This window comes from Halichoerus grypus, chromosome 6, assembly GCF_964656455.1.
Source record: "Halichoerus grypus chromosome 6, mHalGry1.hap1.1, whole genome shotgun sequence".
In the NCBI taxonomy this organism is placed as follows: Eukaryota; Metazoa; Chordata; class Mammalia; order Carnivora; family Phocidae; genus Halichoerus; species Halichoerus grypus.
In genome coordinates this window covers 102,354,660-102,367,412 of record NC_135717.1, presented here as the reverse complement: position 1 = coordinate 102,367,412, position 12,753 = coordinate 102,354,660, and the positions used below count along the sequence as shown (strand labels likewise).

General features: G+C 42.3%; 1 protein-coding gene across 2 annotated transcripts in view; it reads right to left on the bottom strand.

The window, feature by feature from the left end:
• FAR2 (fatty acyl-CoA reductase 2) overlaps positions 1-12,753 on the bottom strand; it is a 151,276-nt gene that overhangs the window by 62,317 nt on the left and 76,206 nt on the right. The window lies entirely within an intron of this gene.

The window sequence follows — 12,753 nt, the reverse complement described above, 5'->3', positions numbered from 1 at the left end:
GTTTGTCAAGCACTTAGTGAAAAAAAGAAGTTTTCATCAGAGAGTTCTTTTTTTATTTAGCTTTAGTTTCCAAATTATACAATTCAGCAATAAACTTAGATACCTTTCCGTGTGGGTTTGTTACATAAAGTCTTTCTGTGAGAACTTTTAAGTTCTTGAGGGGGGAATACTGACCCTCAGGGGTATTGTAGGCAACTGTTGGGGGCACAGGCTGCACTAACCAGATCAGTGACGGCCACAGTCAAGAAGAACCAATTTGGAAAGAGTTCTGGGCAGGGGGAAGGACAGTCCAGCCTGGCTTTAGGAACACAGAATTTACTAATCACCTTAACACTCCTAATAACAGTCTTCCTAGTTTCCTTCTGCTTAGCTCATTAGTAAATTTTCAAAAAACCCTCCAAATTTAACAAAAATTACAAAGGAGGGGCATCTGGGTGGCTCAGTTGCTTAAGTGTCCAACTCTTGCTTTCGGCTCAGGACATGATCTTAGGGTGGTGAGATCCAGCCCTGTGTCGGCTCTGTGCTCAGTGGGGAGTCTGTTTGAGATTCTCTCTCCCTCTGCCCCTGCCCCTGCTCGCACACACTCTCGCTCTCATATACATAAACAAATCTTAAAAAAAAAGAAAAAGGAAAAGATATGACCTAAACTCATCATTTCATCATAACTGATTAAATAGGTGTGCAGCCTGCCTACTCTATGCGACACTCTGTGTTAGACGTGACTAATTAATTTGTAAACATTCTCACTAAATAGTAAGGCATTATGAAAATACATGGTATCATTATGATTGATTACAGGTTAAGTCACACAACAGGCAGCATATGAAGATTCTAAAATGGTATCAAGACAGTCACAATCAAATGAAAATCTTGATGCTTCCTACTTTGTCTTGATGAATTATAAATTGGGTCAGGTTATAAATAAAAGAATGGTTGATCTAGTAACACAATGACCAAAGAACCCAACTGAATGGATAGTAAGCTAACCTACTTTTTCATGCTCTGCCTAGAACTAAAGATGATTTTTTTAAAGATGACAGGAAATAGAATATCAATCTATCTATCTATCCATCTATCTATAGACAGAGGGGGAGAGAGAGACAGAGATAGAGAGGGAGGAGAGAAAAAGAGGGGGAAAGAGGGAAAGAAAGAGAGAGGGGAGGGAGGAGAGAGGGAGAGAAGGAGGGGGGGAGAGAAATGGGGGGGTAGATTTAAGAAATTGGCTTATGAGATTATAGAGGTTTGGTAAATCCAAAATCTGCAGGCTGGAGACTCAAGGAAGAGTTGCAGTTTAAGATCAAAGGCAGAATTTTTTCTTGGGGGAGGTCAGTCTTAGTTCCATTAAGGTCTTCAACTAATTGGATGAGACCCACTTACATTACAGAGGATAACCTGCTTTACCCAAAGTCCACTGATTTACATGCTAATCTCATTCAAATAACACTTTCACAGAAACATCCAGAATAATGTTTGACTGATATCTAGGCACTGTAGCCTAGCCAAGTTGACATATAAAAATAAACATCGTTAAGTCCACTCTTGTTGACTTGGCACCCACACACATCTCTTTAAACCATAATTTCCAAATAAAAACAACAAACTCATACTTCTGCCCAACATTTTACAACTATCCTGCATACAAGTAAAACATACTAACCCTTTCCCCAGAAGAGGATGCTAAGTCTTTGGGTAACATTTATTCTTCTTCTTGATATCCCATAACTTAAATACTATGACATAAAGTTGAAAGTACTTAGTACTATGATATAAAATCAATACATTTTATGTAACATGATAAAAGGATCAGGTAGTGAGGAAAACAAACATATTTGTTTTACACACAGACACACATACATAAATGTATTCATAATGAAATAAGAAAAAAAAAGCCATGACAATTCCAGTCCTCATTTCTATAATTAGTTACATGGCTGTAACTGGTGTTTGTAACTACCTTCTTCCACTATTTATTCTGTATTCTCTTTGCCCTCAGCAAGCACGTCAGCTGGCCATGACTCTTTACCTGGTGGGGTAAAGGGTCTGGGTCATTAGGAGTCCTCCCTGAACTGCGTAATACTAAGAGATGCCCTGAGGAATCTCCTGTATTTCAGACATACTTTTCCTTACCTCCATTGTGAAGTAGGAGTCCAATTTCTCCCTTGGTAGTCAGGATCAGTCATCCCGGCCAGTAGTGGCTTTGCCTGTTGATTTAGTGGCATTAGGAGTCCGAAGTGGCCAGGCAGCCATCTTAACTTCCAGTTCGATGGAATCATTGTTGTGGTTCCTGGTGGAACCATTCTTCCCTTTGGAACTAAGATCTCTAGGCCAGCAGAACATAGGGTCATGGGGAGAGGGAGAACATTTTTGCTAGGGGGCCACTGGGGTAACAGTGAGTGGTGACACTCTCATTTCCACCCCTGAACTCCTGGACCTGTGAATCTTCGGTATGGGAGAAAACAGCATCATCTACTGGATGCTGATTCAGAGCGTCTACAGCCTTCTGGAGAACCTTACCTCAGTCCTTCAAGTTAGTGCCACCTGGCTGGCACTATAAACCAGTCTTCTACAGGCTATTCCACCATTCTATCAAACCAGCTGCTTTGGGAAGGTGGAGAACATGGTCAGACCAGTGAATTCTATGAGCATGAGCCCATTGCCACATTTCATTTGCTCTGAAGTGAGTTCCTTGATCAGAAGCAATGCTGTGCAGAATACCATGATGGTGAATAGGCTTTCTATAAGTCTACTCATGGTAGTTTTGGTAAAAGCACTACATGCAGGGAAGGCAAATCCAAATCTTCTCTCTCAGTAAGAACAAAACACTGACCCATGATGGAAATACACTCTGCCTCTGGGTAGCTGGCCTACACCTTGAGGACTCTGTGTTGGTCTCTGCTGCTGGCAAATTGGGCACTCACCAGTGTGTTTGCAGACAAGTTGGCCTTGGTGAGCCAAAGTCCATGTTGCTGAGCCCAACCTTCATCCCTGCCACTATGACCACTTGGTTTATGAGCTATCAGGGCATATAGGGGTAGTTGGGTATTCACAGAATAGGTCATCCTATCCATTTGATTATTAAAATCTTCCTTTGCTGAGGTCGCTCTTTGGAAAACATTTATGTGGTACACAAGTTTCTTCGTGTTTTTGCCCATTCCATGTACCTCAAGGGAATCATCAATTTTCCAATCATGTTCTTTCAAAGTCCCTGACCACCCAGCCAAACCATTGGCCACAGGCCATAAATCAGTATACAGTTGCACGTCAGGCCATTTCTCCTTGCAAGCAAAGTGAATAACCAGGTGCACTGCTTGACATTCTGTTCATTGAGAGGATTTCCCTTCATCACTGTCCTTCAGGGGATGTCCTGGAGAGAAGCAGTTATTCACTTCGGGTGGTAACCACATATCATCTCTTCTTCTGTCAACTGATGATAGGGACTTCCTCATGAGGCCATAGGTGCAGGCTGAGGGAGAAAAGGTAGCACCAGTGGGGACCAGGGGCATTTGGGTCACTTCTTCATGTAAATTACTGGTGTCTTTAGGACTCTCTTGGGCCTGATCAGATATATACAATACATAATGCCAGCAATGTAAGGATCAAAATGATTTCTTATGGAAGGGCAAGGTGATCAAGATTCCTGCAAATTAAATTATGGCAGAGAACTGCAGAGCTGATATACCCCTGGGGGAGGACAGTGAAGGTGTCTTGCTGGCCTTGCCAACTGAAAGCAAACTGCTTCTGGTGGTCTTTATCAGTAGGGATGGAGGAAAAAGCATTGGCCAGATCAAAAGCCACATACCAGCACCAGTAAATGTGTTCATTTTCTCAAGCAATGAAACCACATCTGGTCCAGCAGCTGCAATCAGAGTCACCAGTGCGTTAAGCTTATGACAATCCACTGTCATTCTACAAAATCCATCTGTCTTCCACACGGGCCCAATAGGCAAGGCGAATGGGAATATGGTGAGAATTACCACCTCTGCATCTTTCAAGTCTTTGACGGTGGCACTTGTCTCTGCAATCCCTCCAGGAGTGAGGTATTTCTTTTGGTCTACTATTTTTCTGGTTAGAGGCAGTTCTAGTGGCTTCCACTTGGCCTTTCTCACTCCACAGGTCAGGGAACCAATGTGGGGATTCTGCCAGCTGCTGGGTATATCTATTTCAATTATGCCTTTTTTTGTTGTTTTTAAGAGAGAGAGAGAGCATGTGAGTAGGGTGGAGGGGAGGGGAAGAGCGAGACAGAGAGAGAGAATCTTAAGCAGGCTCCATGTCCAGCACCGAGCCCAATGCAGAGCTCCATCTCACCACCCTGAGACCATGATCTGAGCTAAAATCAAGAGTCGGACACTTAACTGACTGAGTCACCCAGGCGCCCCTCAATTATGCCTTTTTGAACTGAGGAAATAACCACAGAATGGGTTCAGACATCTATTGAGCCCACTGTGAGATGGTTCTAACCTAAAACTCCATTGATCACCTGACCTCCATAAGCTCCTATTCTGACCAATGGACCACAGTGACATTTTGGGTTTCCTAGAATTAGTGTCAGTTCAGAGCCAGTGTCCAGTAATCCCCAAAAGCTCTCATTATTTTCTTTTTCCCCAATGTACAGTTACCCTGGTTAAAGATTGCAGGTCCGTTTGGGGATGGCTGGGAAAAAGATTAACAGAGTAAATTTTTAGCAATATTCAGGAGTGAATGAAGGGGACTTGGCTTCCCTTTCATTCTGGGTCTATAAACCAGCTCATATCTGGGGATTGATGAAGGGGTCCTAACTCTGTTTTTATGATTCAAGTAAATTTTATTCAGTTGACCTAGAACTTTTCTGCTTATACAGATCAAGCAAGAATTTAGTAGGCTTCCCATATATTTCGCTTCTAGGGACACCATGATCAACCAGTCAATGCCCTAGCTCTCTACAAGTCAGACTATTCTGATTTCTGCTTTATCCTGCCATCCATTATGGAACCGTGACCACCTTGACTTTGGCATTTGAGGGGCATCATTTGGCTCCTGCCATGCCAGGATCCTCACTGCATTTAGGTTTCCCAATTTAATGACAACAGTTCTGACTGTAAGTTCTGGCCTACAGAGAAAAACGATCACTGAGATCTTCAAGGATGCTGGGGCTCCCCTCACAAACTTATTTCTGTGGCCCAGCCAAATTGACACATAAAATGAACCATCACAACCACTATATTTTCTCCTAACACATTCACCATATGCAGGACTTCTCTCGCAAATTTTAACGAACAAAATCCTTGCTTGATAGCTTGGTAGCTGAACATAAAATACTTATTGGCAGGAAGGAAGTTTTAGTTATTTGGAATTATTTCTCTTGTCTGTTTTTCAACCAAAGTATTCACTATTGGTAAACTCTTTTATCTCTAAACAGACTCAGCTTAAGTAACAACAATGAAAAATTATGCACGGTATAATACAGGCACAGTGAGAAGAACACTGGGGTAGGAATTAGCAGCAGAATAGATTTTATTTCTAGATTTTCTAACTGGTCACATAACTTGGAATCTTGAATCCTGGCAGTTCTAGGACTCAATTTTTTCTTCTGTTAAATAATATCCTATCTACTTCACAGAGCCGTTTTAATAATCAAATAAAGTAATAAACAAGAGAGATTATTACTCCAAGTGTCTTCTGACCAGAACAGAATATTTCTCTTGTTCTGTATGTTACATGCTATACTCTTAATGCTACTTTGAGCCCAAGTCCAAATACCTTGTGCTTCTTTATTAATAGATATTGAGGATACATCTTGTCACCCTAATTAGATAGTAAAAACACTTGGCTTAGATGTATTGTATACTGTATTATTCTTTACATGTTAACTAGCACAGTACTATGCCATGAAAAGTGTCTTGATAAATATTGCTAAATCAATGAATGAATGACTCAGAACCAAAGGCCTAAAATTGACAAGGCAAGAAACAACAAATGTTGCAGAGGTTGTGGAGAAAGGGGAACCCTCTTACACTGTTGATGGGAATGCAAGTTGGTACAGCTACTTTGGAAAACAGTGTGGAGGTTCCTCAAAAATTTAAAAATAGAGCTACCCTATGACCCAGCAATTGCACTCCTGGGTATTTACCCCAAAGACACAGATGTAGTGAAAAGAAGGGCCATATGCACCCCAATGTTCATAGCAGCAATGTCCGCAATAGCCTAACTGTGGAAAGAGCCGAGATGCCCTTCAACAGATGAATGGATAAAGAAGATGTGGTCCATATATACAATGGAATATTACTCAGGCATCAGAAAGGATGAATAGCCAACTTTTACATCAACATGGATGGGACTGGAGGAGATTATGCTAAGTGAAATAAGTCAAGCAGAGAAAGTCAATTATCATATGGTTTCACTTATTTGTGGAACATAAGGAATAGCACGGAGGACATTAGGAGAAGGAAGGGAAAAATGAAGGGGGTAAAATCGGAGGGAGAGATGAACCATGAGAGACTATGGACTCTGAGAAACAAACTGAGGGTTTTAGAGGGGAGGGGGGTGAGGGGTGGGTTAACCTGGTGATGGGTATTAAGGAGGGCACGTACTGCATGGAGCACTGGGTGTAATATGAAAACAATGGATCATGGATCACGACATCAAAAACTGATGATGTATTGTATGGTGACTAACATAATAAAATTAAATTAAAAATAAATAAAATCTTAAAAAAAAAAAGAAGTCAGGGGGTGGTTCACAAAGCCTTGTGGGTATTTGAATCATCTGGATAGCTTGCTAAAATGGCCCTTTTACCACACCTCATTTTCTGAGATCCTGATTGAGGAAGTCAGAGGCAGGGCCCAAGTAGAAGCATTTTAATGACTAGTCCACGGTTTCAGATATCAGTGGGAAGGAGATGCGGGTATAGGGAATTGAACTGAGTGTGTTCTGATTCCAGATCATATTTTGTACCTTAGCCTGTATCTTTAATGTAAGCCTATGTTGTCCCTCTGATTCATTTTTTCCCCTTAAAACAATACATAAAACAACCTGCTGACTTGAGAATTCTCATTTCTAATAATAGTAGGATGTGGTGAACACAGTTAGGATGTTGCAGGGCGTGGCTGCCGTCCAGCCAGAGCCTTCATCTGAACTTCGTCTGAACTTAGTCTGACCTCCCGCTCGCACTAGTTTTGATCCAGAGACTTTCTACACATTTACTACCAGCATCTGAGTTCACAGGTGTAACCCATAATGACACACGTACTGAAAGAGGTGGAATGGGGACACATCTTTTCAAATAAATAACTAAAGCTTTAAAACATTATTTTCTCCTGTGTTCCTGCTTCAACTAAAAGTTGAAACAAATAGCTATGTAAAGGATTTTTTAAAATATAGTTCAAATATATGCACAGATAGAATAGCATACCGATGATAAATAAACATATTCCATTACCCCAGCGTGAGAAAGGTTATATGAAGGTGTCCTAATTTCCTAATAAGATATAGTCACTCATATGGGTTGAAAGACTTATTCAGACTCATTCAAGTAGAGTTTAGAAATAAGGTTGTAGATTTCTATTTCCCAGTCCATACAACCATATCTCAACCTGTAATTCAACCAGGGAAACCACATGGAAAAAAAATGGTTGGAATGTGTAAAAGTCTTTGACAGCAAGGCCTGATTAAAAGGAGATTAATTTGGGCACCTGGGTGGCTCAGTCGGTTAAGCATCTGCCTTTGGCTTGGGTTGTAATCGTGGAGTCCTGGGATTGAGTCCTGCATCGAGCTCCCTGCTCTGTGGGGAGCCTGCTTCTCCCTCTCCCCTGCCCCCCTCTCTCTCCGTCTCTCATGAATACATAAATAAAATCTTAAAAAAACTGAATCCACCAAAAAGACAACTGATTCATAGAATAACACTGAGAAATTGCTGCAAAACCATAGCACAGGGGCGCCTGGGTGGCTCAGTTGGTTAAGTGACTGCCTTCGGCTCAGGTCATGATCTCAGGGTCCTGGGATCGAGTCCCGCATCGGGCTCCCTGCTCAGCGGGGAGACTGCTTCTCCCTCTCCCACTCCCCCTGCTTGTGTTCTGTCTCTCGCTGTGTCTCTCTCTGTCAAATAAATGAATAAAATCTTAAAACAAGAAAAACAAAAAAACCCCATAGCACAAGTTATTGTTTGCACCAAAATATCATAATGGTATATATGGTTCTTTTATAGAGATGTGGGTTAGCAGGATTTGCTATTGTCAATGATTAGATGCAGTATTTCCTCACTGTATCCATCCATCCATCCATCCACTCACTATCCATAGCACTAGTCACGTCATGTAGCGAGATTCTAGGAGCTTAGTCATTGCCACATACCAACTAATTATTCTTGAACCACATGGGAAATTATATTTTTTAAAAAGGTTAATATGAAGGTTAGTTAATTATATAGAAATCAATATGGTGAATTGGAACTTCTCATTTTCTAATGGAATTTACTGATCATAACCTATGCCAATTAATTGACAGTCTCTCAGGAAATATCTGAATAAATATAAATATACTATTTGGAAATCTGCAGTTAGGCCTTTGTGAAAGATTAATTCTGAATTAAGGCTAATGCTTTCCCTTTCCAGTTCTCTCCATAGGCTCTTTTTTTTTTTTTTTAAGATCTTTATTTATTTATTTGACAGAGAGAGACACAGCGAGAGAGGGAACACAAGCAGGGGGAGTGGGAGAGGGAGAAGCAGGCTTCCCGCGGAGCAGGGAGCCTGATGCGGGGCTCGATCCCAGGACCCCGGGATCATGACCTGAACCGAAGGCAGACGCTTAACGACTGAGCCACCCAGGCGCCCCTCTCCATAGGCTCTTATTCCATGTCAGAAGCGCAGCAAGGCACGACCAGCACTCCCTCCTCTCCGATAATGTGCAATGACTACTACTAAAACCTCGACAAAAATTTTAGGCACTTGTCTTTAAAAGAAAGGTCATTAGAGATCTGAAAAAATTATTTCATGTCTATATGAAACTGCGGGTGGTAGGTAGCTACACGAGATCAGAAGAAAAAGAACAGATTTGGTACAGCAAAGTGCAAGCTATCAGAAAGACGCAGTCCATCAGAGCTGCGTGGGGGACAACTTCCTGGGCCTAATTGTTTAATATCACTTCCAGAGGGAAGAGAAGCACTCTGTCCTCTCCTCCAGTCCCTATGTTATTTACATGGATACGGACTCCATCGCACACTCTCTTTGACAATGTTAATGACTGTGTGCTAGCCAATCAAATCACCTACATGTCACATGCTTTTCACAGTCTTACTGGAATATTAAATCCACTCTCTGTTCATTTTACTGTGTGCAGGGATAGAATAGCTTTCATGTTATTAAGGCTGCTGTTTTGCAATCTGACCTCTGCTATCTAGTTCTAAATCTGAACCCTTACCTCACAACGTAGAGGCCAATGCAGTTTACGACTAACCTGTTTCGTATCTAAGGCAAACACCTATGTCTCTTGAGCAATCAAAAATGCATTTCGATTCCCTGGTTTCCGTTTCTAAGTGCCCCACCCCAAGCTATACGAAAGATGTGGGGCTAAGGAGAGGGGAGGTCTGAGAATCCTCCAGTCTGAATTCTTGCCTGCCTTCTAAGGGTCTGCCTCCACATATGACGTTCTATCTTGAATATCTGTATACACGAGTTTTCTGCTGTACAAGAGCTGAAGTTCTTCAAGGGCAGAGACCTTAGCCATCGTTTTGTTTGCAGACATTATCACTGAATGAAGAAGTTCTGCTGGACCTTGTCTCCAGCTGGACCTTGTTCATCACTGAGCTCACCTCATAACCCTGAGGGCAGGAACAGCAGATTCACTTTTTATCCCTACTGCCTGAGAAACTCTGCATGGCCCATCAATGTTATGTAAGTGACTGAACAAATGAACAAATGAATGGATAAATGCATGTATAAGGATGAAGTGCACACTAGATGCTAAGCCATGTCTCTCGCCTCTGAAATCCTTGTCCCCGGGGACTCTGCCATACAAAAGGCAAGAAGCTCTGTCACGTTGATGTGTATGGTCTCCAAAAGGCTGTGTGCACCAACCTGGCTTGGAATATATTTTTGTGAAATCATTTGCATAACTGTAACATTTTTAAAGTTCAAGTTTGGTACCACTTCATGTGGATGCTAATAAGAAGTTACTTTGAATCATCTTTCCTGTTCATTGAGCAGTGCTTTAAAATTCCATTTAATGTGTTCATTCGCAGTTCCTTTCCAGAATTCAGCATTTGGGGTGGGGGGGGAGGTGGCTAAAACAGTCACTCTTGACTCTGCCTATCATTATAAATTCCGTGATCAATCATTTGATTATTTTTAGTTCAATCAGATTTTAGGAGTTCTGGTGAAAAAAAAGAACATACAGGAATATCTAAATTACATATCTAGTAGTGGACAAGGCGGTACCTCTTATTTTCATAATAGCTACTTGATCTAAGTTGGGAAATTCATCCATTTATTCACTTATTCATTCATTCAACTGCTGGTTAAGTGCATACTATGTTGCAGGCATTGTGCTAGATGCTGGAGATGCAATGAGGAACAAGCCACCCACCTGTTCAGGATAAGGTGCCTTGTCTCTCATCACGTGGGAATTCTTGTTATAGAACACCTGCAATGGCTGTAAGTTCATTTGTATCCCCAGACTACATCCTCCACTCTGGATGAATTTAGAGACCTATTAGGACCCTGGAGTTTCTTTTGGGCTTGGGCAGTTCCCAGAAGTGAAATGAATGGGATGGACAGTTTCAGATTCTCCTAATGAATTCATAGGGGATTCGCCTACAAATGATATGCCATTCCAACCCTGACATAATTCTACAGGGAAGGATCTAGTTATACCAGCACAAGCTGGCTTCCTCCACGTCCACCCAGTTCTGATCCAAACTCCAGCACTGACATCATGAAAAATGCCCCAGGGAGCAGTGGTTTCAAACACCTGTGGAAACCGTACTTCTATTTATTGAGCATGGGCTGCATGATCACACCGTGATGATGCTTTTCATGGGTGCAACTGAGAGACTGACTCTACAAACGGGCAACGGCCAGAGCATGTATAAAAATAGAACTTTGACCTACAACCTGCTGCACCTGCCCTGGAACCCAAACCCTTCTCTACAATAAACACCCCAGAAAGCCAACGTGCTATATATCAGACTTGTAGGAAGTCAAATTGCTGTCTCTAGTAACAATCCAGGAAGCCAAACTATAACTTCTGTAATGGCTGGTCCAAAACAGCCAGGACTTGATTAACAACTGGCAGCGTCTCTAATTTTTGTCCCCGTTTCCAATTTAGCATCAACCAGCGAAAGCCAAATCTGTGCCACAAGCCCGTGACACAGGATGCCCCGCTCCCAGCTGGCCCACCTCCAGCCTCTCCACGCCAACGGCTCAATCACACCTCCCAGGACACACCTAGGCCCCTCCCTCCTCCCCCCAGGAAGCTTTCCTGTTCCTCTCTCTGCCTGTTTCTGAGTCCGCGCCAAAATGCTGGTGACAGTGATTGACTCCTTTGTTCCAGCAAGCTCACAATAAATAGCCTCTGCGTGTTCTCATCTGGTTAGTTTTCATTTATTTCCACACAACCATTATACTCATTTTACAGATAAGGGAGCTTATAGAGATTCACTTTGGAATGGAGCCATCCAACTGGCAGAGCAAGGCATTGAACCTGCTCTAATTCCAAAGTTATTCTACTAACCGTTACTCAAATGTAGAAAAGATAAAAGAAACTTCTCTTCCACTGTCCTCTGCTAAACTTAATTTGTACTTTTGGAGTACTTGTATTTTTTCTTCAAAGAAAGTGATCCAAGTATAATGAGTATCAGTCTACCGGCCTGGTAGTTAAACAGAGAAGTTCAATTCAGATGCACTAGTAAGAGTTTAAGGAGATATCTAGGGTTGTAATGGTGACCCTAAGTCCGAATTTCATTACCGTGATTTGAATATATGAACAGGTCTAGAGCCCAGTAGGTGGAGAGACATGAGGTGTTTGTGGGGAAAAAGTCCTCTGTGTTGTCACTGATCCATGGGACCACAGAGCGGCCGGCTTCTGCGCATCTGACTGAATGAGGGCAGTTACTGAACGCGAACCTCTGTGTAACTTTAAAAGCATTTAAAAATAACAAGCCAGCTCTAGAATGCATAATTTTAGCACGCGTATAACCACTAGAGTACTGGGTAAACATACTAGTATAATGGTGTTCAGAGGGCAAGACAGTTGAGTAATGATAATAGAGTTTTAAAGAAAAGAAGTTTTTCGTTTAGTCACTACATTTTGTCATTTTAAGCCACCTAGTTCTAACGGAGTAAAGGTGCCAAGGTTAAGGTCTCCAACGCACATAGACTTTTCTCTACAGGGCACACAGAAATCCCCAAGTTTTGTGTCCGAATCTGTGCGAACATGTGCAACATGAAATGTTCTGCACTGCAACAGAGACACGAAGATATTCGGAGGCAAGTCCATGCTGAGTGTTCAGCCCAGCAGGCCAAGAACAGAAACAGATGCCGCCCCCCACATTTGCCATGTTTCGCTGTTACTGAGTACACGGACTCAAGTGATTTCTCTGTGGGCTCGAGAGGGAGGGGAGCGGACCACGGACCCACGCCCTAGGGCTCTCTGCCACCCAGCAGCTGTGCTCTCGGGAAATCAACCCACTCCTGGGGGTAGCTGAGGTAACTCCTCAGGGGTGAAAGGCAGGAAGGACAGACGGCCGCCACACAGGTCCTGCAGCTGGAATTTGCAACAAGAAAA